Raw genomic sequence first — 24,529 nt, 5'->3', positions numbered from 1 at the left:
AATTTTCTTTTGTAGTTGTGTGACAAAATGCCTGTTTAAAAGGCATCAAAGCTTTTAATGTCATGTTGGTGATGCTTCTCAACTTACATTTATTACATATCCAATATATCTTGTCTCATGACTATTGAAATTCAATTTTTGCTCTTGCTGTGGGCCCTGTGTCCATAGCGATACGTAGAGTTTTGGTATCATCATATCTTCGTTTCCAGGGCACACTGATGAAGTAAAACCATCTAATTTCTCAGACAAATTGAATCATATTATAGTCCTCCCATTCTGAAGACTGATAGGTATCTTGGTTCTTTGTCCAGGAAACTACTGCCAAAAAGTGTGGGAATAATGGACAGGTGACAAACCAACAATTAGCCACTTAATGGATACTTCCATCCCAGATAATGTATAATTAATTTATGGTTGGATACTTCTACCCAGTCACATCAGGGTAAGCACCATCCTGAGCAGTATGCAGATATTATAAATCGCAAACATTTGCAGTAGCTTGCCCCAACTATCTAATAAGTATTACCAGGTGATGGAGCGTGACTTATGCCTGAAGTGAATTTGGATTTGAGTACACATAATCCTATCATCTGTTTAGTGAGGTTCATAACAAGCTGCAGCTTCTCCTTAGACTGGATGGCTTTTATCTCACTGAACAAACTCAAAAGCACTACATATAAATATATAAACACACACACACACACATTAGATAGCTCTGTAGAGGCATCAAAAGAGCCATCCTTAAATCAGTGGTTCAATTCCAGCTCAAAAGTGTATCAACTTTATATAATTTGTCTTATAGAAGATAAATGAATGTTACATTACAGTATAAGCAAAAGACACCTGACTACCAAAAACACATAAGTCCTTATCAGATGCCTCTTACACAGACATAATAATGTATTAGGACAATTTACTTGTCCTGAGTGGTGACGAGAATGGCATAAAGTTCAGGTGTCAAAAATTCCAAAGGAATGTAGCATCTGTTTTGTAATATGCATACAGTAAACTTTTGGCTGGCCTGATCAAATATTATGTATGTTTCTACTGTATGCCATACATTTTTATAGTATACACTATATACTCTTCTTTAAACTATATATTTTTATTAACACCTATAATTTTGTAAATTAAGTGACTCATTTGTTCCTGATTTAAAAAAAAGAAACTGTGACCTTCCAGACATGTTCAGTGTTGTGAAATTCATTCATGTGGATCTGGTAGCTTGGACATGCTACAGTGGTGCCCATAAACCTGACACATTCTGCATCTTTGTAACTCATGACGAAACAATGATGACATTGTTTCATCACTGAGTCTGGTAGTTACATACTGCAGACAGGTGTGCATGTGTTAAGTGACACGTCGCTAATTTTCATGTTGGAAACAGAACCAGAAAGCAGCGGATTCATTTTTTTGGCATGTAAATCTGTATTTGTGACAGGACAACCTGTTCCTCCACAGGAAAGAATAAGTATGCCCCAAAACTGTGTTTTTTCCAGTGGCAGAGACCATTGAATTCCCAGATGTAGGTGGGCAGAGTAGACTGCTGATGTCCTGCACATAATGAGGTCTCCAGCTTTTTGTTGGGCATAATTAACTGCCATTACTAGGTGTCTCAATTGCAGCTTGTATTTACATTTTTCTCCCTTGTATTTAGAATCTTATAATGAGACAGCAGGATTATTCTTTTTTATTTCATTAATATTCATACATTCAGTTCATATAGTTATAAATATATTGATTTGGAAAGTGATGCCTGATGTGACTTTAATGGTTGTAATTTTGTTCACATAACAGCTTCTCCCTTTTTCTTTTGCGATGCTACAGGATTGTGAGCATCTCCATCAGTAATATTAAACTTTCGTGCATCATAACACATGTTAACAATAGTATTTAATTTAATAGTTTAATAAAAACAGCATAATTACTTCAAGAATCAACTCTGAGCCAACCAGGGCCAATAAAAGCTATAAAGATATTTGGTAACACATCACTAGAGGGGACACATTTAACAAATCATGAACTAATGTAGCTCCTGCAGTGACCTGCACTGTTAAGCTGTGGAACAGTTTTAACTGGATAGTGGTATCCTGCAGATATGGGTTATTGGTGTGTGTGTGTGTGTAGGTTTTGTAAGAAAAGAGTTAAAAGCCTTTGCATGCCAAATGAACAGGCGAATTGTGCTGGAAATGTATTTGGAGTTGAACATTTATATTATTCTTTTATAAGTAAAGCTTATTGGCCTTGTCATATTTCTCATATTTTGTTTTTGTAACTACGGTGCAATGATAACTGACACTTTTTTTGTTTAACTATGTTTTTCTTCCTTGACTTTGTGCACCGAAGCTAAGTTCCCCCTGTGGGCTCTTAAAGTGCAGACGCAGCGTTTCATGGCTTTCCTGGCGAACAGGCCCATTAGCATACACCTGTTTGGCCTTAATCAAGGCAGTATTCAGATCAGAGGGCGAAACTGTCAAAGTCTACTTGAAATGCAAATTTTCTTCGGCATCAGTCTCTCACTTTCATGTTAACATATTGTGATTCAAGTAATCCTCGGCAAGGCAAGTATACGGAAGCTATTTATGTTTGTTTATATATTTATATCTGTATATTATACACACACAAACACAGGTTTTGTAATTATATCTTTGTGGGGACTCTCCATTCATTTCTATGGGGAAAACTCTAATCCCCATATGATGACCTTAACTGCTACCCAGCCCTAACCTTAACCATAAGTAACCAAACAAAAGATGATTCTTTTGCCGTTTTTAGTTTTTTGATTGCATTCACCGATCTTTGTGGGGACCTGAAAAATGGTCCCCACAACATCAAAATAACAGGTTTTTATTACATTGTGGGGGGCATTTGGTTCCCACAATGTAATATAAACCTAATCCACACAGACACAGAAACACACAGACATATATACTGACCCATTTCATTCAGATTAATTACCCAGTTTCTAAATCTTGTCCAAAAAATTATTTAGACAGTAATATTTTTAAATGAAAGTGAATACGGAAGTTCAAATAAGGAGACCTAATGAATGCAAGCGTAGCCAATCACATCGACCCAGGTTTTATATAAAGAGTAAGTGTAACCCACTTCTTTGCCGTTACAGGTATTCAGCTATTCGTTCTCCCGCCTCCTCCTCTCCACCACCTTCGGCTCCCCGTCCTGGTCTGCGATTGGATCCTTCGCCTCCTGCCTGGTCGCCCAGCCAGATCTGTCCGCTTCAGAGTCGATGGAACCAACGACCAAGAGACGGGCTTCGCCAAATCACTGTTCACCTAATTATTTAAATTGTTTCAACAAATAAACACTCATGTCGAAACTATCTACTGAGGTCTCCTTGGTTGAATTTTAATGTTTTAATTTGATGTATTTCATTCTAGCTCAGATACTACATATTTAGAACGTTTAAGTAAAACGGGGGATTGGGGAGGTCTGATGCTGAATATAAATGTGTGACTATTTTGACCAGGTTTAAGGTTTATTGCTGAGACACATTACTTATTATCAGCAGACATTGGGTACCCACATGTCCCTACATTGCACTGTGATGAGTTTCATGGAGAGTGACATGTTTACCTAAAACACCTGTAATCAGGTCAGTGCTGAGACAAATTGGACACTTTCACGCAAAGGATTGTAAGCATTCAGTATTGACTCCAAAATGGTATAGATTACAATGTAAACTTCGGCTATTTACATATTTAATTAATATCCATACAAGCAAGATGATTTCATAATACCATTTTTGCATATCTATTGACCCTCTTCCTACCCTTAACCCATGAGTAGCTAATTCAATTTTTGCTTAATAATAAATGACAAATGGTATGGCCTAGAACACAAATACCATAATTTTTTGCACATATCTCCTTTAGCGGGAAGCTTGTGTATTTAATATGAAAGTCTGAGGCTAAACACTAAAAAATAAAAAGAGTGATTTCACTGCAGTGAAGCTGGGAAGCTAATCACAAGCCAAGACGGCGGACAACAGATGATGAAGATTAACACCTCTGTATGCTAGACAAGCTATAAAGATGATGGATGGCCTCAAAGATACTGTGGCAGGTGGTTAACCAGGGACGTGACGATTAGATTCACGTTGATGAGACTCAATCGCCATATGGAGGACAGGTGTGGGGTCGTACAAACACAGGCAGCCCCGCAAAGGGTGCTTGTTGGTCACAGTGTCGCACCAGCAATCCAACAAGATGAAGAGGCAAGATGCATCGGCAGCTAGTATGAAAATGAAGCGACTTAATTACTATACCCAGTGGTCGAGTTTTTTTAAATATTTCAAGGGAGAAGGTGGGGGTCAAATCTTTCTGGGGGGAGGGAGAAGGAGATCAGTCATGTCGGTTCGGGTTAAAGTTAGTCAGTTGAGTACCCCTGATATAGTCAGTAGATTTACCTTTACGGGAGTGACAATTACACCAAACAATTTAGGGGGATGGTGAGGAAGGTTGAGGGGATTGATTGTGTCATTTTTTTCACAGGAGGGATCACATCCACTTGTATCCCATGACAACTGCAGCCGTGACAACACCCAATACTTGAACACGACGTCATTAGACACCTTTAAAGTCCACTCGTCTCTACTCTCTGTTTAAATTGCAGGAGCAGTAGTGTTGAGTGCCAGGGCAATTCTTGGTTGTCATACTAATGTCGAATCAACAGAGGGCACAGAGTGAGCTCATATTTCCACAAGAGTGACAGCACCGGAGCTAGCTGTATATGGCCTATTAATGAAACCCATCATTATTTTGGCATGAAATGGAGTTCGATGTCTTCAGCTGGATTTGCTGTAATGTGTGTCGTATTGTCAGGAACACCGAGCATTGAAAGTGAGACGCCCCAGTGGAGGAATAATGTGTTTCACTGATTCGCAAAAAACTGACTTTTTACGTTTTATTGGTACCCTTCGTTGTGCAGAAATTGTTAAGTAATGCCTTCACAATAGGGTGACCAGATACTCCATGTTAAGGGGGGGACTTTGAGCTATTTCAGGATTTACAAACTACTTTAAAACTGAAAGAGACATGAGCCGTGGAATAAGGCAAAAATAAAAAAACAACAATTAAAAAAAAAATGACTAGCCCAATGAACTCAATTGAATAACATACAACAGCAGAAATTATCCCATCATTTCTTCATCATCTCGTCTATCTATTCCCTACAAGCCAGGAGTTTTAGCAGATGTCCAATGTCACGATATGATCCTGGAAGATGTTAGAAATGCCACCTTCACTTTAGTAAACTGTTCATTAATTAGGTTTGAAGTCACCGAAAAATATAGGTCAGAGAAAAATTCTGAGCGCATTTCTTAATTCAGCATTAAAAGTTACATAAAAGACACTCCTTAGGTTTTTCCATGAAAAAAAAAAATCTTCATTGACCATTGTTATGCGAAATACCTGTGTTTTAAACAGTTTACAATAATTATAATAAAATTGGTCGTTTCTCAAAAGCCTTATGTGATTTGAATTTTGAAGTTATATCTGTGATCAGCATCAGTCATTAATTGGTCTGTTTAATGAAATATGAATAAAACACATTATACACCAAAAAAATGTCGCGCAGATTTTGAGCATCTCATGCTTCAGACGGCTCCCTGTTACGCTTTTAAATTCCAGTCCAATGCTTCATTAATTCCTAAAATCTTTGCTGTCTCTGACTCACTCACTCCTAGCATTTATGTGCCCTCGTTCCAGTATTCTCTGCTGCCCTCCCCCCACCCAAATCTCTCTCTCTGCTTTCTGGTAACACTGTTGCTACCCAGCTCACACCATTATTGACCCCTTACTTTTAATTCCCCTGTCGTCTCTTCCCCCAGAACAGCTCAAGCATCTCCCTCCGCACCCCTGCGTGCTCATGGCTTGCAGTATGAAAGAACAAGGTTAAGTGCAGCATACAAAAATGGAAGAAAACGCCATGCTCCTCTGCTTCATATCATAACCTACAATTTTTTCTCTCATTTACTTTCATATTAGTTGACTTTCTAGCCAATCAAGAACTTCAAAACATGCAACCAGTCCTCGAACACTGGCTACCGTTTTTGTCCCTTAGTCCTTGTTTTCCAGCTTTTTAACTTTCTTACTACTCATCAGTACCCATCTCAGCAACTGGCACAAGCAGACATTGTCCCACTCCTCGCTAATGTATTGGGCTTTTTTTTTTGCCCAATCACCTACAGACTCGACACCATCTCATCTGCAGTGCAGTCATAGATTATTTTGTCACCTCGCTAATCACCAGCTCCCTGTCAACTAGCTACTTTTCATCTGCCTTCAAAAGGGTCCCACATCAAAAAACTTTTTAAAGGAGCAGTCTGAAGATGCCAAGACACATCTGACCACCCACTACAGCAATTGTCCAGTTTTTCGTATGATTTTCCCTCAAGAAAACTGTCTTAATGTAAAATATACAGTGCCAGTCAATAGTTTGGACGCATCTATTCATAGAAAGGTTGATTTAAACTTTACGTTTTAGAAAAATTATAAAGACATCAAAACTATATGTATTTAAAAACATATATGGAATTATTCACTGAGCAAAAAAGGTATTGGGCAGCTCTGTGGGTTGCCAGGTCAAATCCAGGGCCTGGCTGACTGCTTACTCCTCTACTCCAGGTTGATGAGGTGCATGGTCTCCTAGGATGGTTTATTCCAGCTGTCCTGAAGGAGTTACCACATATTCACTGATCACTCAATGACTGCTTTTTCTTCACTCTCTGGTCAAACTCCTCCAAAACCATGTCTACTGTGTTTAAGTCAGGATATCCCACAGGGCAATTTGACAAATTTGACAAAGGCTGCAAAGAACCTCAGTGAGATTGCTTAACAGCTGATCGGAGGATCAGCTTCGAGAACCATGGACCAAGAGATGTCCAACATTCTCGCTGGAGGGTCAGCTTTAAACAACTGCCCAAAGTGGCTGGCCCAGCAGATTACAATTGCAGTGTCATTCCTAAGGACCGTCCCATCACCCGCCCTGACTGCAATTCTCTGAGGAACAGATTCAGATGTGCGTAATGCTTCGATTCCTCTGTAAGCAGGACGTGGGTCACTAGACCACAGATGGTGTGTCACCTGCTCACAAATTTGTCTAACAAACACGCCCTTATCTGCCCTCAGAGCCACATCCTTCTCAGTTCCCTGCACACACTGGAGTTGCCACCAATGTATCCCTCCTTCCCTGATGATCTTGTCTCCACTATAAACACAATCCTATCTGACTCATTAGATCTTGTTGCCCCCTCGAAAACCAAACTGGTCTCCTTTGCTAACCCTGGAATGTTTAGTTTACTCTCAGCTCCTTTCCTTTTTGCAAAACAATAGCCTCCTTGAACCACTTCAGTCTGGTTTTCACCAATTCCACAGCACAGAAACCGCTTTAGTTAAAATTTTAAATGATCTATTAGTTGCAACTGATACTGGTGCCATAAGCATCCTTCTTCTGCTCAATTTAAGCGCAGCCTTTGATACAGTCTCACACGCCATTCTTATCCAGAGACTCCACAATCTAGGAGTTTGTGGGGCAGCGCTTAACTGGTTAATTTCCTATCTCACAGAAAACATTTTATTACCCTATCCGGTCAGACATCAGACATATCAGCTGTCACACGTGGCGTTCCCCAGGGCTCTGTCCTGGGGCCACTGCTCTTCATCATTTACATTCACCCTCTAGGCCAGATCATTAGCCGCTTTAATCTAAATTTTCATTTTTATGCGGATGACACCCAGATCTATGTTAGCTCCAGCTCCATAAACACCCTCCCACTTGCACATATAGAAACCTGCCTCTCTGAAATCAGATCATGGATGAGACATAATTTTTTAAAACTTAATAGTGATAAGACTGAACTAATTGTCTTTGGGACAAAATCCACACTTAGCAAAATCAGCCCAATAACCCTCAAATTGGACCACACTACCATCTCTCCATCTCCTCTGGTCCGAAATCTTGGTGTCACCTTTGACCTGACCCTCTCATTTGATGCACACCTACGTGCCATAGTAAAAACAGCTTACTTTCACCTGCGTAACATCGCCTGTATCAGGCCATACCTTTCAAACTCTGCTGCCGAGTCCCTCATTCATGCCTTTATCTCTAGCCGTCTTGACTACTGTAACTCACTACTCGCTGGTATTTCTGCTAAATCTCTCCATAAACTTCAGATGGTTCAGAACTCTGCTCCTTACTCACACTCATTCCTATCAACACATCACACCTGTTCTGCAGAGCCTGCACTGGCTCCCCATAAAAGAGCGCATTCATTTCAAAATGCTGCTTCTGACATTTAAAGCTCTTAATAATCAAGGTCCCCCATATCTTACTGATTTCCTTCTACCCTACCAGCCTCCCCACAGTCTTAGATCTTCCTCTGCTGGCTCTCTCCTCATCCCCCCTTCCAAATTACATAGTTATGGTGACCGTGCATTCTCCCGTTTCGCTCCCCGCATTTGGAAATCACAACCTACTGCCATCCGTTTATCGACCTTTGTTTCAGATTTTAAAACCAAGCTAAAAACCTTTCTTTTTGCTAAGGCATTTAACCTTCCATATGCATAATGTGTTATCTGTTTTTTGTGTACTTTCTCTGTAAGCGTCTTTGAGTTCATGTAAAAGCAGTATATAAATAAAATGTGTTATTATTATTATTATTATTAAGTTGTGTGCAGGGTGCCCTGCGAGATGAAACACCTCCTTCTGGGAACACTGACAACACCAACACAGCCCTCGGCAACCTTCAGGGTCTTATCACGGAAGGTGTCCCACATCACATTAGAGTCAGCAGTCGCACCCAAGTCTGCAAGTTCCTCACACAAACTGTGTGCAAACTCATCAGAAGCAGCTTGATCTTGGAGTCTGGCTATGACCAGCCTCATTCTCTGGTAGGTGGTAACCTACTGGATCTAAGCTAAATCTTCAGAGTAGCAACAACAAGTCTGTGGTCAGAATTCACAAACTGGGCGCTTCTGTAGACCCTGCAGTTCTGCAGGAGCCTCCAGTGTCTGCCCACAAGGATGTTGCGAGTTGTTCTACAGTGGCTGGAGTGCCAATCCTGTCACCAACCCCCAAAATTGTTTCCCTGCAAGTAGGAGGTCCTCCTTATAGGGCTGGATGCAGTTTAACGTCATACCGAGGACTGAAGAAATTGTGCTGGAAAAAAGTGAATGGATACTATCATTACGGTAAACTGCCGGGGATTGTGGGTTCAAATTCAGTCCAGTGTTCAGAGTCTACACCTTCACCTGGCCTGTGTTTTTACTCTAGGAAATGTAGGTTTCTCTTACAGTCCAAAAACATGCCGTTCAGATGAATGAGTGATTTTAATTTGACTCTAGTGTTTTCAATGGGTGAGTGGTCTATAATGCCCCAACCAAGTTGTGTTCTTGTTTACATCCTGAGCTTTCCAGATTCCCTAACTGGACAAATTTTCATTGAAAGCAGATGAGACGTTTATAAGTTAAAGTGTAAATAGTTATAAATGATAAGTGTTTCACCTAAGTACATTTGTTCTATTTTAACTATATAGATTTATTATCAGGTATAATTGAAATAAGAATAGGAAAGTCCTGTCTGTCTTTTAGAATTAAAGAACAAGCTTTTAATTATTTTCATTGCTTGAAGCTTAAGATGACCCCCGCAGGTCAGCATCAAGGCATGACTCATGGAACACATTTCATCAGCAGACATACGCTTCGCAGTTCAGAGGTTTGTGGACACGGGAGAGGGAGAATTTACAACATGACAGGTGACAATAGCTGTGGATAATAGCTGTGATTTTTAATTTAGTTCGCACAGTAAGCGGAGACACAAGATGAAGACATAGATTTCAGGTGGGGGGCAGTCTACGTCATACTTTCACATTACACATCATTTTTCTGCCCATACACACATGTACAACCCCCCCTCCCCCAACAAATACACACAACCTACTCCAGCTATACTTGTATTGCACTGTGTTATAATTCTTTATGGTTTTATCAGTTTTGTCTTCTAAAATACAGTAAGTGTTAGTCTTGAGCTTATGTTAAAGCAGGGGTGTCCAAACTTTTTGCAAGGAGGGCCAAATTTGATAAAGTGAAGATGTCCGGGGGCCACTAGTTCCTTCTGACATTTTTTTAACCACAAAAGTTACATTAAAATACACACTGTTATAAAACAATTTTCATTGTCACGATTACCTTTATTTTTTAAATGGCAATGTAACCAAACATAACATCAACAGATATAACCAAATCTTATTAGAGTTTAATAAAATAAGTGACATAAGTCTAAGTTTATTATTGTGCTTTAGGCTTTTCATTGTTAATAGTGACAGATGTTACCGTTCAAAAAACACTCAATTTCAGATTGAACAAGGAACAGATAACTTGCTGATACTAATGAGAAGGGTGATACTGAGATCTAGATTTCAGTAAAGAGACCAGGTCTGGCTTGAGGGCAGTGGTTGAGATGCGTAAAATGTCACGCAAGTGGGAGTCAGTCATCCTTGACCTCAATCGGTTCTTGTGCAGATTCATGACTGAGAATGTTCGCTCACACAAATATGTGGAGCCGAATAAGCTCAGCATTTTCTTAGCGAGTGACCGCAGTATTCAAGTTTTGTCCCGCTGCCGCCCGCAAAATCCCGCAGGTAAACATATAAGTAGTTTTATTTTTACCGCTTCTTCCCGCTACTCTGTTATTTGTTTCACTTGCTTCCCTTTTCAGTGTATATAAAAAAGAAACAGAAAACAAACAAATATGTTTCGTTTTATTTGAGTTTAATTAAATGGAATGATGAACATGGACACGAACGAGGATATAGCCTAGATATAGCCTATAGTTCCGCGCATGAACCACGCGAGAATTAGCTTCCGACCTTGTGCCTGAAAATTATTTTAATTTAGTCGTTCTTGTTGCTTTTGTGCAGTAGATAAATAATAGAGTATTTTGTTTTTAATAAATTAATTTTAAGATAATTCCATTTTGCGGGAGTCCCGCGATTAATTCTATTCTCCCGCAACCCGCACATACATGAGGACCTTACCGCCCGCACCCGCGTTCACCCATCAAATCTTGTCTCGCGTCGCACTCGGTGCGTTGGATCCCGCGGGAGTGCAGGTCTCTAATGCAGAGACAGATAGCATCGGAACCGTGTGGTGAAAGGAGGAATTACATTTTTAAAGTATTTATTTATTCTGACAGAGCTAGCGGGCCATAAATAACACATTATGAGACCGAAGCTGCGGGCCGTATGAAATCTGGTCGAGGGCCGTGATTGGCCCGCGGGCCGGACTTTGGACACCCCTGTGTTAAAGGAAAACACCAGCTTTTTGATTTGCTCATTTGCAGTCAACCCCAGAGTTACATATGCTTCTCTTCTCTCTTTTTGCAATGCCCAGTCTGACACCATTTGCCTAGCATAATTCACTAGAAATGGGTGCCATCCCTTTTAGGAGTTGTACGCTATAGCTAGACATCTACTCCCAGCAAATTACGCTAAACTAGATTAACAGTGTCAGACTGGGCATTGCAAGCACAGAGAAGAGAAGGGTATGCACCCTCTTATCTAACTCTGAGGCTGACTGCAAATTGGCTAATTAAAAAAAACATGGCATTTTCCTTTAACACTTTACTTAATTTAAGGTTTACTATAATTTTGTGGTTTTTGTTTGGCAGCCATTGCTGCCAGTCATGTGATATTTTTTTACAGATATCTTTTTGCTTTATTGAAGGTGTTCGATAATATATATTTGTAAAAAACCTGTAAAATAAATATTTTTCTCGGCTGAACTTCTGATGTGGTCATTTTATTGAAGGTGACTTGTTGCAAGAATTTAGGAGATATTTGTAAAACTTTTGGAACAGCCCTTTTAATTAAAGTATTTGATCACAATAATATTAAGAAAAACTGTAAAATAACAGTATTTTTCTGCAAAAGAATAAAGGACATTTTTTTGTAAATTAAATGTTTTTGCACTGCATTTCAAGTAAAATATTTTACTTTAATTTTACAGTTTTGATTGGTAGCCAGTCATTTTGCCGTTTTTTTAAGAGATTTTTTTTTACAGTGTAAGGTGAGCAGATAATCCATGTCAGGGAGGACAGGTTCAGCTAAGACAGGATTTATAAACTATTATTTGAAAGAAAAGGACCTGCAATTCATTAAAGCACTGAGTTCTTGCTGTGTGCTGATTGGTCAGTCTCCTATAATCATGCTTGTGTGACTAATGCTGATGTAACCCCTATTGAACAAAATGAGAAACAATCTGGATGAATTGATGACATTGAAACTCTCCCTCTGGGGCAAGGTGAATGTTACTAAAATGGTTGTGACCCTACAATTTAATTACGTCTCCATGATGCTCCCAATAAATATTCCAGAATGGGTGTTGACAACATTGTTAAGGATGGTCTATGGCTTCGGAATGTTACATTATACAACTTTTCATTTGAAATAGCCAAATTATCTAATCGTTGGTGTGATTTGGACCTGGGTCTGGATTGGGTGGCCGTCAAGAGCAATTTGTCAATACCCCTTTGCCCCATTAATATTCTTTTTCAGCAGATTAGGAAGTCCTAGGCTTAGATTCCTATTCAATATCACTTGAGAAATGTTTGGAACAAAGTTCCTAAAAATTTTGGGGTGTCATTATATGGACAACCACATGCATCAATTTGGAGCAAACCTTAAATTCGCATAGGGAATTCATAGGGAGACTGTGTTCTGGAAACAATGGCAATCCAACTGGGTGAACACTATTGATGACTTGTTTGAGAATGGGGTTTTCATGTCACATTCAGACTTAATGGGGAAGTGTGACTTTGGAAGGGAAGGGAATTTCTGTAAGCATTTACAAATGAGGCACTGTATTATTAGTAAACTGTATTTCAGTGACAACCCCCTGAATGAATGCCTTAAATATACATATTTAATTGTGTGTGGCTCGAAATCCTTGTTTGATAGGTAAATTCTGATTATACAATACTATAGCATTCACCCATTTTAATTTATGTAACAAAAAGAAAGTAAAAGTTTGTTGACCAGCGTGACATGCCTCATTCATAGGCTTTGATCTTTGCCTTGCGAATGCTGGCAGAGACCCTGTTTGTGTTTTTTGTTTTGTAAGCCAACCACAATATAAAATCCTAAGTATCCCAGAATTTAGCTACATCCTGATCCCCCATCCTACACTGGACACTGGACTGATACAGTGAGGGAAATAATTATTTGATCCCCTGCTGAATTCTTAAGTTGACCCATAAATAAAGTCTATAATTTCACTGCTAGGTTTTAACAACAAAAGATAGATTATCAACAAACCAAGCAAGAAAAAAATCATCATGTAACAGTTACAAACCAACTTGTCATTTATCTAGGTAAATAAGTATTTAATCCCTTGGAAAACATGCTTTAGTATTTGGTGTAATAACCATTGTTTGGAAGCACAGCTGTTTGACGTTTCTTGTAGTTGGTCACCAGGTTTGCATGCAGATCATCAGGAATTTTCATCCACTCCTCTTTGCAGACCTCCTTCAAATCTTTAAGGTTTTTTAAGCTGTCACTTGGATACATGAAGTTTGAGGTCCCTCCATAGTTTTTCTATGGGATTAAGGTCCGGAGACTGACTAGGGCACTCCATGACCTTAATGTGCTTCTTCTTGAACTACTCCTTTGTTGCCTTGACCATATGCTTAGGGTCGTTGTCTTGCTGGAAGATCCACCCGCAATGTATTTTCAGTGCCCTGGCTGAACGAAAGAGGTTCTCATCCAAGATTTTACGGTACATAGCCCCGTCCATCTTTCCTTCGATGAGGGGCAGCCGTCCTGTACCCTTGGCAGAAAAACACCACAAAGCATAATGTTTCCAGCTCCGTGTTTGACGGTAGGGATGGTGTTCCTGGGGTTATAGTCAGCATTCTTTTCTATCCAAACACGGTGAGTACAGCTGATGCCCAACAGCCTGAGTTTGGTCTTATCTGACCACATCACTTTCTTCCATGCCTCACAGGAATTATTCAGGTGTTCACTGGCATACTTCAGAAGGCCCTGAACATAGGCCCTCTTGAGCAGGGGTACTTAGCGAGCACTGTAGGATTTCAAACCATAACGGCATGATGTGTTACTGATGGTTTTCTTGGTGACTGTGGTCCCTGCTGCTTTGAGATCATTAGCGAGCCCCTCCCGTGTAGTTCTGGGGTTAGCCCTCACTATTCTTAAGATCATTGATGCCACAAGATGAGATCTTCCTTGGGGTCCTAGACCGAGGGTGATTGACAGTTATTTTGTCTTTCTTCCATTTGTGAATAATTGTACCAACAGTTGTCACATTCTCACCAAGCTGCTTGCTGATGGTCATGTAGCCCATTACACAAGGCCAACAATCTTGTCTCTGATGTCCTTAGACAGCTCTTTGGTATTTCCCATGGTGGCATGGTTGAAGATGTACATTGGTTAGTGACCCAAGTATACTGTTTAACAAAGTAATGCCATTAAATGAGAATGCTGGCTTGGTATCTGTTAATACTTAATTAAGTACTACTTGTGTTGTGTTAGTGCACATGCACTTGACCTAATTTCTTTCTGGTTTGTAGGGGATCAAATAAATATTTCCCTAGATAAATGGCAAATTGATTTGTACCTGTTACATAATGCTTTTTCTTGTTTGTTTTGTTCAAAATCTATCTTCTGATGTTAAAATAAACCTACCATTGAAATGATAGAAATTGAAAATTTAAATTATTTATGTTTGCTTCCAGTTAACTGGCTTTGTCTTAAAACTATCTGGCTAATAAATTTTTCGAATATAGTATCATTGTCGCCACTAATCACAGTCCGTGTCTTAAGTCTTATACGTAGGTTCTCTATATTGAGTAGATGCATGGATTCTTATTATTGTAGTGTAATTGTATTTGTATCATTACAATATGTAAATAAATAAATGATTTATGTATGATTTCAAACTACTATTTTGAGTAGCTGCAAAAACCTGTCCCTGTGACTTGTTGCTTGTATGTTGCATTGTGGTCCTGAGGGAACACTATTTTGTGAAATTGTATAGCTACCTGCATATGGATCGTATGACCGTAAGGCACACTTAACTTGACCTGAAACAGAGTTAGCTAGAGAAAATTGGCACAACACAGGAAAAACATGCAAGTCCACACACAGAATACAGGAAGGATACAAATCCCCAGACCCTCCATTGTATGGTAACAATGCTACCCTCTGAAGCACTATTTCGCCTTATTCTAAATCACATAACTAGGAAGACACTCCCTGTATGAACACCAGTCATGTACACAGCAAACAGAGAATAAATTGCATATTGTGGATGTGCAATAAAAGCTTCCCCATCAAAAAGAAGAATGAGGGGTAGAGATTGTTATTTTGCCACACAGTCCCAGTAAACCATCATCATGACAATGCCCTACACCGATGTGAACAAAAACCGTAGTGAGATTACATCCCTTGGTGCCAAAGAGATAAGACACCGCAGGAATGAAATACTCCACCCTCCCTAAGGAGTTCAGACCTGATATTCTCTGTTTGGGCTGCCACCAATACAGCTGGACGCTCACACAGCGTTGCTCTTGTTCATACACACACACAGCTTCCAGTGGGTGCATATAAAAGCTCTTTTTAAGTCTAACTCAACACTATCACTATCCTCCCATCTCTAAATCAAATCATCTATACAAATAATCAATTATATCCCAAGTGACCTCGGTGATCAGGACAGTCTGGTCTATCCACATTTCCTACAAATGATTAAATTGATTATCAGCTGCTTCTCTCATCATTCATCACCAGCTCATTGACATTACAGAAAAATCATTGAGGAGAACTTCTCCATGCAACAGTCCTTGTATGACATGCTAGCAATGAAGTCCTCCCTACTTTAGCCAGGTTTCCTCTTGCAGTCCAAAGACATGCATTTAGTTGAATTGCCTATGATGTATGAGCTGCAGTGTCCCCTGCCTTGGGCCCTCTGCTGCCTGAATTAGGTTCCAGACCCCCCTGCAACCCTATGCTGAATAAGCAGCTAGAAGGTGGATGGGTAGGATTTTAAAAACTGAGGAAGTTTACTACATAAAAATAATAATAATAATAATAATAATAATAAAAAAATTCACAGTGCTCTTTTTAAGCAAATCAGAACATTGCTTTTGCTGTTATCCATTACCATGTGCCAATTACAAAACCTCCCAGTTAAGACAGGAAGGAAGATCAGGTGACAGAATTAATATTGTGGCTTCTTCTGATGATATAATGTAAGAGAACAGAGTAATTCTCAAGCCTTGCTGCCCTCATGCCACTGTATAATTATACAGTCTATAGCAAAGTCATTTTATCTGACATTGGTCTACTTATCAGTGATAATTTCCTTTGTTATTCTAAACAATGCTAGGAGAGAGTTTTGGTGCATTGTGTCATTGTTCTAACTTTTTCACAATTCTCTTACAAATGAGTAAAATTGTCATTCTGTGCTCTCTGCAAAACAAAAACGTCTTCTGTCTTGAGCTTCCATGAGTCCGTAACATCGAACCAATATTCAACATCCCAATTGCTATCCTAAACAAACATGATAAGAGACACTATACTATAGCAAATATCCAATTTTGCATTACACAGCAAGCTCTCCGGAGCATAGATCTGCATACATTGCCACACGCAGAAAGGAAATTGTTAAAAATCGTTTACAATGTCCAGCGCTGCCAGCATTCTGTGATACCGATATAAGGGGTGGATGGGTGTGTTTTGCTTCCATGTGCCTGGGGTACAATAAGAACTGTCTGGAAAAGGACATGCTAAGATTAGCTGAGAAAATGGGTAGTGATTCTGAGATTCTTGCAGGGCCCAGGATCTCATTTCGCCACAGTGGAGCCGAGTAATGAAGAGCAAAGTGCTGGGAGAGCTCCAAGGAGTGGAGCGGGAGCAGACCAGCCAGACCTTGCTGATCTAAGGTTTCAGTCCGGTTGTTGAGTGGTAATTGGGGACCAGCTATTCAGAGGAACAGCACCTGTGTCTTAAATTGGTTATGGGGTTCTTACTGGAAGCTAGGAAAGGGATGCTGGGACCGTGCTTGGGGAATTACAAAGGCTATTGCAGAGTGACAAATGTGTCACATGACCACCTGTTGGTCCTGGAAGGTATAACTGGTATGATACCAAACTAGGAACCAGATCCATGTTGCTGATACCAAGCACAATATCAAGTACGATGATGTGTCGAGTGAGCAAGAAGACCCTCATTATACTTGCAGGGGACCAATCAAAACAGTGTCGGCTCAAAGGGCATGACATCACCGTTATATCAAATTTCCATATAAAGTTTTTTGTATCCTGTGATTGACTGGCATACCAGGGTTCACCCCAGCTTTGTGAGCTGTACTGCCAGGTCCCCTGTAACCCTAACCTGGGCAAGACTTTGGAAGAAGGATGGATTTATTTATATTTGCAGTTCTTGAATCTCAGCTGTACTCTTTTATTCTATTTTATGCATCATGCTCCAAGCTTTATATACTGTGTACCAAGTCTTGTATGCAGAGTTACTGTAAATGTAAATAAGCAGCAGCGTCTGAGGGGCATGGATACCCTAGTAGGTTCAGAGGGCCCAGAACTTTGCGGGGGTCCCAGAGAGACGTCCCTGGCAGGCAAATCCTATCCACCGGGGGGGACCCATATTTCAGAGTGAAAGTGCAAACTCAAGTGAGGGACCCCAAATGGCATGAAATTTCTATCTTTGCCCCTGTAGATAACACTTTATTTTTAACAAGTTTCCTCAGGAATAAGGCCAGTAAGAGGACCAGTTTGGAGATCCACCTCTTTCATTTTGCAGATACTGTAACTAATAAATTACTTAAGTAGTTTGAAATGTATGTAAAATAATAAAAATAAAATTATAATACAAAAAAGGATACCATTCATGCATCTAGTCAATTCAGAGAACTTGTTTCTAAGAAAGACACTGACCTCTAGCTCCAGACTTAATATTTATGTATATTTATGCCATGAAATGGTTAGTTTCAACAATGGTACTTAACTGAAACATTAAAATGAACCTTTTTCTTTGTTTTTTAAAATGAGTAAAAAAAAATTGCAAATAACTAGGAGGAAGGATATTCATTTTTAACAAAAAAATAATATATATCTTGAAGCCAGCTGCACAATAAGACTCCCCTCTCCCTAAAACACATATATTTGGTGAAATAATTTTTAAAAGAAAAACAGCTAATTTATTAAAGGAGCAGTGGGAGATTAGGCGCTACAGTATAATTATAGATGATTAGCTTTATTCACGCTCATTTCTTCAGCCCCCCTCCACAGGGACAAATACAACTGAAGTTCAGTTTAAAAAAACAAAAAAAATCTATGTTCTCACGTTTTAATAATTTGTGATCTGTCAAGTCTGAGAGACATACAGTATGTCAATGTGTCAGCATGACAGCCATGAATGAATGCTCCCATGTCTGCAGAACAGGAAGGCTCATTCAGCATGGCACATGGTCACTGTACTGGATAAACTGCCGAAATGTACGGATTGAATATGATTCGACGACAAATGAGGTCTTAGATCAGCCTGATTATTTAATGTTTTCAATTATACAGCTGACTCTACTGAATGGCTCCCATAACACTGACTGAACCCTATTATTTAAGTACCATAATGAGCATTCTGACACACGGCAGACCCTTGACCCCCCCCGACGTTCTCTGCGTCCTGCCTAATTACAATGTAATGTTGTTGGTCCTTTGAACCCACCTCCGCCTACCACGCCTACTCCACTCGATTGCCCAACGTGTGGCTGGATTTTACCCGAGTTGCTGAAGCGATCACGCGGATTTCATGCAGATGTCACAAACGGCACATGTAAAGCTCACATCTAGCTTTGAGGCTTTGGGATGATATCGAAATGCTGCAGTCTGTTAGCGGGTTTTGTTGTCATTCGCATTCTCTGTCCCACTCTCATTTTCTCAGCTTTGCACGAATCCCTCTGAATGTTCCATTAAAGCATGCCCAGGATTCATAATCGATGTGCTTATACTGTTTTGTTGCGTAAAACAACCAACCCAATTTCTCATATAGATTAAGACACTATTATCCCGTAGCATTTCCCTGCTAACTGCTTAGCCTCTAAAGCTTCTTTTTCAATGCACAATATATTTGCTGTTCCTTCTTCTTTGGATGTATTTCCTTATATACTGGTTCAGCTACCAAACTACGTAGTCTGCAAAGTAAGCTTAGTTATCAGAATCTAGCATGCAGACCACACCTGAGCAAAAGTCGGACCGTGGGCCGTTTCCAACCCACGTAGCTATTTTACTGGCCTGCACGATCATTAAAATGAAAAAAGAAAGGGGGTAAAGTTTTATGTTCCAGTCCCATGAGTAATTGTGTATACAAATGTGACTTCCATGCCGGCATGCAAAACAGAGCCTCCTCAAAAAAGGACCAAGTCTCATATTGTAGCTTTCACGGGGCATAATCGTTAAAAATTGCTCCCGCTGGCATAGTGAAGCTTGCATTTGGCCCACCTCAGAAAATAACTGCCCCCACCTTCTTCAGACTGTAGTCACATTTTCTGCTTTGTTTTGTAAAAAATACCATTGATCTACTTATAACACAGATGCAACGTAAATGAATTCCCCTGAGGTTATTCACAGATATTGTTAGGCAAAATTTACTGGAACGTTATTGAAGACTGCACTAATGATTTACCTGATCATGACTACGAATCCCTGGAGAGTTTCCCAGTAAGCAATGCTTACGATGCCTTTAGCTGGCCTGTAGGTCACTGAAATACTGAGCATAACATTGCACAACACTTTTTTTTGAAAAGTTTTGCTTCCTGAAAAGTTTTTGCTGATTGCGACTGGTACCTGGTGGGTATGCACAAATATAGTTCTAGTTTTGCTGCATCACGAAGGAACTCTGAGATATAGACAGTTAACTGTTTACCGGCAATAATGTATTTAATCACGTTTATGATTCTCAAAAGCTGTTGAGTTCAACATAATTAGTTTTGTTCTTGATTTTCGTTTATATTCAATGTCAGGTGCATCACGTTGCAGTGTCCAACAGTAGTCAGCAGAAATGTTCATACCTGGTGACAGCAAACACCATTCCTACAGTCTCGAACATAGCAATTCAGCTTTTGTTGTTGATAGACCCAAATCTCTGACCAGATCATTTAATTCTGACTGTGTTATGAGAGGTGGATCACCTGATGAGGAGGTAAGGAGCATGCACTGATTACAGTGTGTAAGGAGCATGCACTGATTACAGTGTGTAAGGAGCATGCACTGATTACAGTGTGTAAGGAGTATGCACTGATTACAGTGTGTAAGGAGTATGCACTGATTACAGTGTGTAAGGAGTATGCACTGATTACAGTGTGTAAGGAGCATGCTCTGATTACAGTGTGTAAGGATCATGCACTGATTACAGTGTGTAAGGAGCATGCACTGATTACAGTGTGTAAGGAGTATGCACTGATTACATTGTGTAAGGAGTATGCACTGATTACAGTGTGTAAGGAGCATGCACTGATTACAGTGTGTTGCCACACCCACCACACAACAAACCACCTCATGGATGAGAACCTGAGTGCAGCCATGTGGTGGGTGATACCTCAGCACCACACTAGTCCAAATTGACCAGTGTGAGGTTTTTTTCCAGTGGCTGAAGTGCCAATCCTGCCACCAACCCCCAAGTCATTCCCTGTAAGTTGGAGGACCTCCTTGCAGGGCCTTGTAGATTAACATCATACCCAAGGTGAAACAATTACAGGTTAAGGGCCTTGCTCAAGGGCCAAACAGAGTAGAATCACTCTGGACATTGAACCAGCAACCTTCTGATTACATGCAAGACTGTTGTCATGTGGCATGGGTCTCATTGCTGAAGGCACATTAGGGTATTCAACTGACTTCTTGTTTTTGGCAGAGAAAGCAGGCACATTAGTCAAACAGAAGTAACAGTCGGTCACATGGTCTTTCTGACCATATCATCGGGACAGCAAACGACGTTGTCTTTTGAGTGCCTCTGAGTCAGGCTCTCAGACAGACAGCACATGTCGTACAAGAAATGTGAGGCGCCCATTCCTTGTCTTCATCACTGATTTTACAGCCGAAATACAGATGATATGCTTTCTTCACAAGAGCAGTCATTGAGCTCTGAGGCATATATTTGGCACAAATATAGCAGAATGTATCACGGCTGTTACGACATTGACGAGACATATCGACCGGCACCAATCATCCAGGAAATGTCTATAGTATCTAGCTTACTTGTTACATTGCTACTGAGGCAATGCAATGTTCTGAAGCAATACATACACACTATCAGGTCTATATTAACCCAATGAGCACTTTTATAGCCTGCTGAGGCTATAAGCTGTGTCACGCTGGCTCCAGCCGACCCAAGCATGCCCGGGCTGCAAACTTCCACAGAAAAAAACAGGACAAAACTGAAGATTTTGCTGAAACAGTACGTGATGTGCAAATTTGGATGTGATTTTCATGATCAGCAACCAAAAATCTATAAGGAACACCCAACACTGTTCAAGAAGCAAAAAATTTGTTGTGCAGTGTAATTAGCTGTCAATTAAACCAAATTGTATAAATTATAACATGCTATATTATTTTAGGCAAATGCAAACAAATATTCCATATTAGTACAACATGAATTCAACTAGCAATTTAATATATTTGGAAGAAAATTTGTTTAGAAGGTCCTTTTCTTCCTTCAAATGAGCTTTACGTGTGTTTAAGCACGAAAGCGTATTGTAAGGATCAGACAGAGCCTTAGAGACAGGGTGAGGAGCTCAGACATTCAGGAGGGGCTCCTGTCTAGGATTCCTCCTGGACAGCTCCCTAGGGAGGTGTTTCGGACACGTCCAACCGGGAGGAGGGCCTGGGGCTAAACAAAGATCGTACACAACGTATGACTTACTATTAACTATTCTAATCAGTATGAACATGTCCCAACGTCTTCATGGGGCTGCATTCAGCGAGGGAGCAAATTATTAATATGGATTTTGTCTAAATAAGGACTGAAAAAAAAGAGAATAAATTTCTTTTTGAATGGACTGGTACAGCGGTGCTGTTATGCCCATTCTAGGGGGCTTTAGCCACCACAAAATAAATGTGTGTTTGTTAGCTTAAGTCATAAATAGATTTTTTAATTACATATAAGCCATGCCATCCCCCCCACTCCAACATACTGTGTCATTTTGAATTGGCATTTACATTTCCCATGTCATTCTAAACCACATAAGATGATCGACAAGAATAACTTCATCTGTTTAACTATGTTTTAGTAAGAGATCCAGACCGGCTAACTTTGACATTTACACACATCTCATGGTTCACCCTCGTGTTTAAAGATGTGCCTGAAATTTTACAAGGGGCCCATGAAAAATATCACAGAGAACAACAAAGTGAATGAATTCCTTTGAGAGACCCAACAAAACACAATCAAGTGTTCAATTGACTTCAGAAAAGTACAAAAAAATAAACTTCTTAAAACGTTGTAAAGGTCAATCCAGAATATAGCAGTTTTTTGGCCCCACCGTTTAGGAACAAAACAGTCAAGTAATTTTCAGAATATATGGTAAAATACTCTGCTTATTGGAAACCAGGGATAAAGAATATTTCTTGTTTGCTTGTGGCATAGCAAATGAACCCTGAGAATATTCTATTGTATTGGATTTTGCAAAAATCTTGCCAAAGGATCATGAGGGGTTGGAGGAGGATTAATTATTAGGAACCAAGGTATTAATATCGGGTTCTCTTTAGATCTTTTGTAAGTGCCAGCCTCCTAGAACAGGACCACAAGGATTATATTGCCTTGCACGAAAATGTGGAGACCTGGTCTCTTTGTGACAGCTGTTTGGCTACAAGAACAGACGGATGCAAAGCTGGACCTCCAGTATACACGCAAATCAAAAAGGACTGGAGCTGCTTACTGAGACTGCCCTGAATATTTCATGTTCTTGTTCAATATTTCCATTTTCAGACAAGAGAATATAAGCAAATTTGCACACAAAAGTCAAAACATTTTTATGTCTATGCACAGGAATAAATGGATGTGTATGTTCTAGCAGGTTGCAGTGTGAATGGCTGTCACGAGGCAGGACAGAGAGGTCACACTAAATTTAAAAAAAAGGACATACAGTAGGAATCAGGGAGGATGTCCCTTTAAGTGTCACAAGATGTGAGACGAAGGACGCAAAGGCAGGTGTTCGGTGGACAAAAAGGGGTTTATTAAACAGAATGGGGGTAGGGAAGCAAACGAAACTGTGAGGGGTCGAAACAAAAAGGCTGGTATGGGAAGGACGCGGGCAAACAGGAGGAGAGACGCCAATGACCGGATTGGGGCTGATGAGATACTTAAATACTAACGAGGGGTAACAAACAACAGGCATAGCTCATCAGGGGCTATGTTAGGGAGGAGACCGGAGGGGCAGGATGTAACAGAACCCCCCTCCCCTAACCAAACAGCGAACAGGGAAGGGGACCAAGGGAATGAAACGCAAGGGCAGATACTCAGGGCCGGGGACAGATGGGACACTGGATGGGGCAGAGCACGGCAGGACCAACAGGGTAAACGGGACAGACACCACACAAGACCAGAAAGGCTGAGCCACTGGACGGAACAGGATAGCACAGAGCAGGAGACACAGTACAACAATGGACATTGAAAAGGCAGGGGCTGGACCAGGGACCAGAAGGACAACAGGTGACCAGGTGTGTTTACAGGCGAGGTGACCAGGTGTGTTTCCCCCTCCCCCACCAGAAGACAGAGACTTGACTAACTCCTCTTCAGAGCCCCAGTTGACACCACAGACCACACTGGGACCTTTGGGCCGGGTCGGTGCAGACTTCGAGATGAGGCAGGGCCCCACGGAGTGGCACTTAGGGCAAAGCCCTGAGGATCCCATTCCTCCAGCAGGGCATCTTCTGCGCGTCGGCCCACCAGTGAAGTGCAGGGGTGAAGAAGGCCACCAAGGCAACAGCAGGAGGCTGTGAGGCCGGCGCCAACAGGATGGTAATGGGGATGACGAGGCAGGAGCTGACGGGACAGTAGGAGGAGATGAGGAAGGAGGCAAGCAGGGTGCAGCCGGGATACCTAGAGGCACAGCCTGGACACCTGGAGGTGGGAAGGATGAAGACGGGTCACCTGCTGAGACGACATGGGTTCTCTGTTGGACGGCATAGCCACTGTAAGACTGGCCCCTCTCAGGTCAGGAGTTGGGGATTTGGGCAAAGAGGCCTTCTTTGGTCCGTGAGCTTGGAATGTGGGTAGAACAGCACTCTCTGGGCCGACCACCTGGAGTTTGGGCAGGGCAGTTCTTTCTGACCTGGGTAACAGAGGCGAGGACAGGCTCTGTGGGCACACTCTGGGGGTGCAGCAGAGGTGAGGACAGGCTCTGTGGGCACACTCTGGGGGTGCAGCAGAGGTGAGGATGGGCTGGACAGGCCCTCCTTGGAAGGGCTCTGGAGACACGGCGGCAGG

The sequence above is a fragment of the Paramormyrops kingsleyae genome, chromosome 8 (assembly GCF_048594095.1).
Source record: "Paramormyrops kingsleyae isolate MSU_618 chromosome 8, PKINGS_0.4, whole genome shotgun sequence".
Lineage (NCBI taxonomy): Eukaryota > Metazoa > Chordata > Actinopteri > Osteoglossiformes > Mormyridae > Paramormyrops > Paramormyrops kingsleyae.
The sequence above is the reverse complement of the archived record's forward strand: the minus strand, read 5'-3'. Positions refer to the sequence as shown.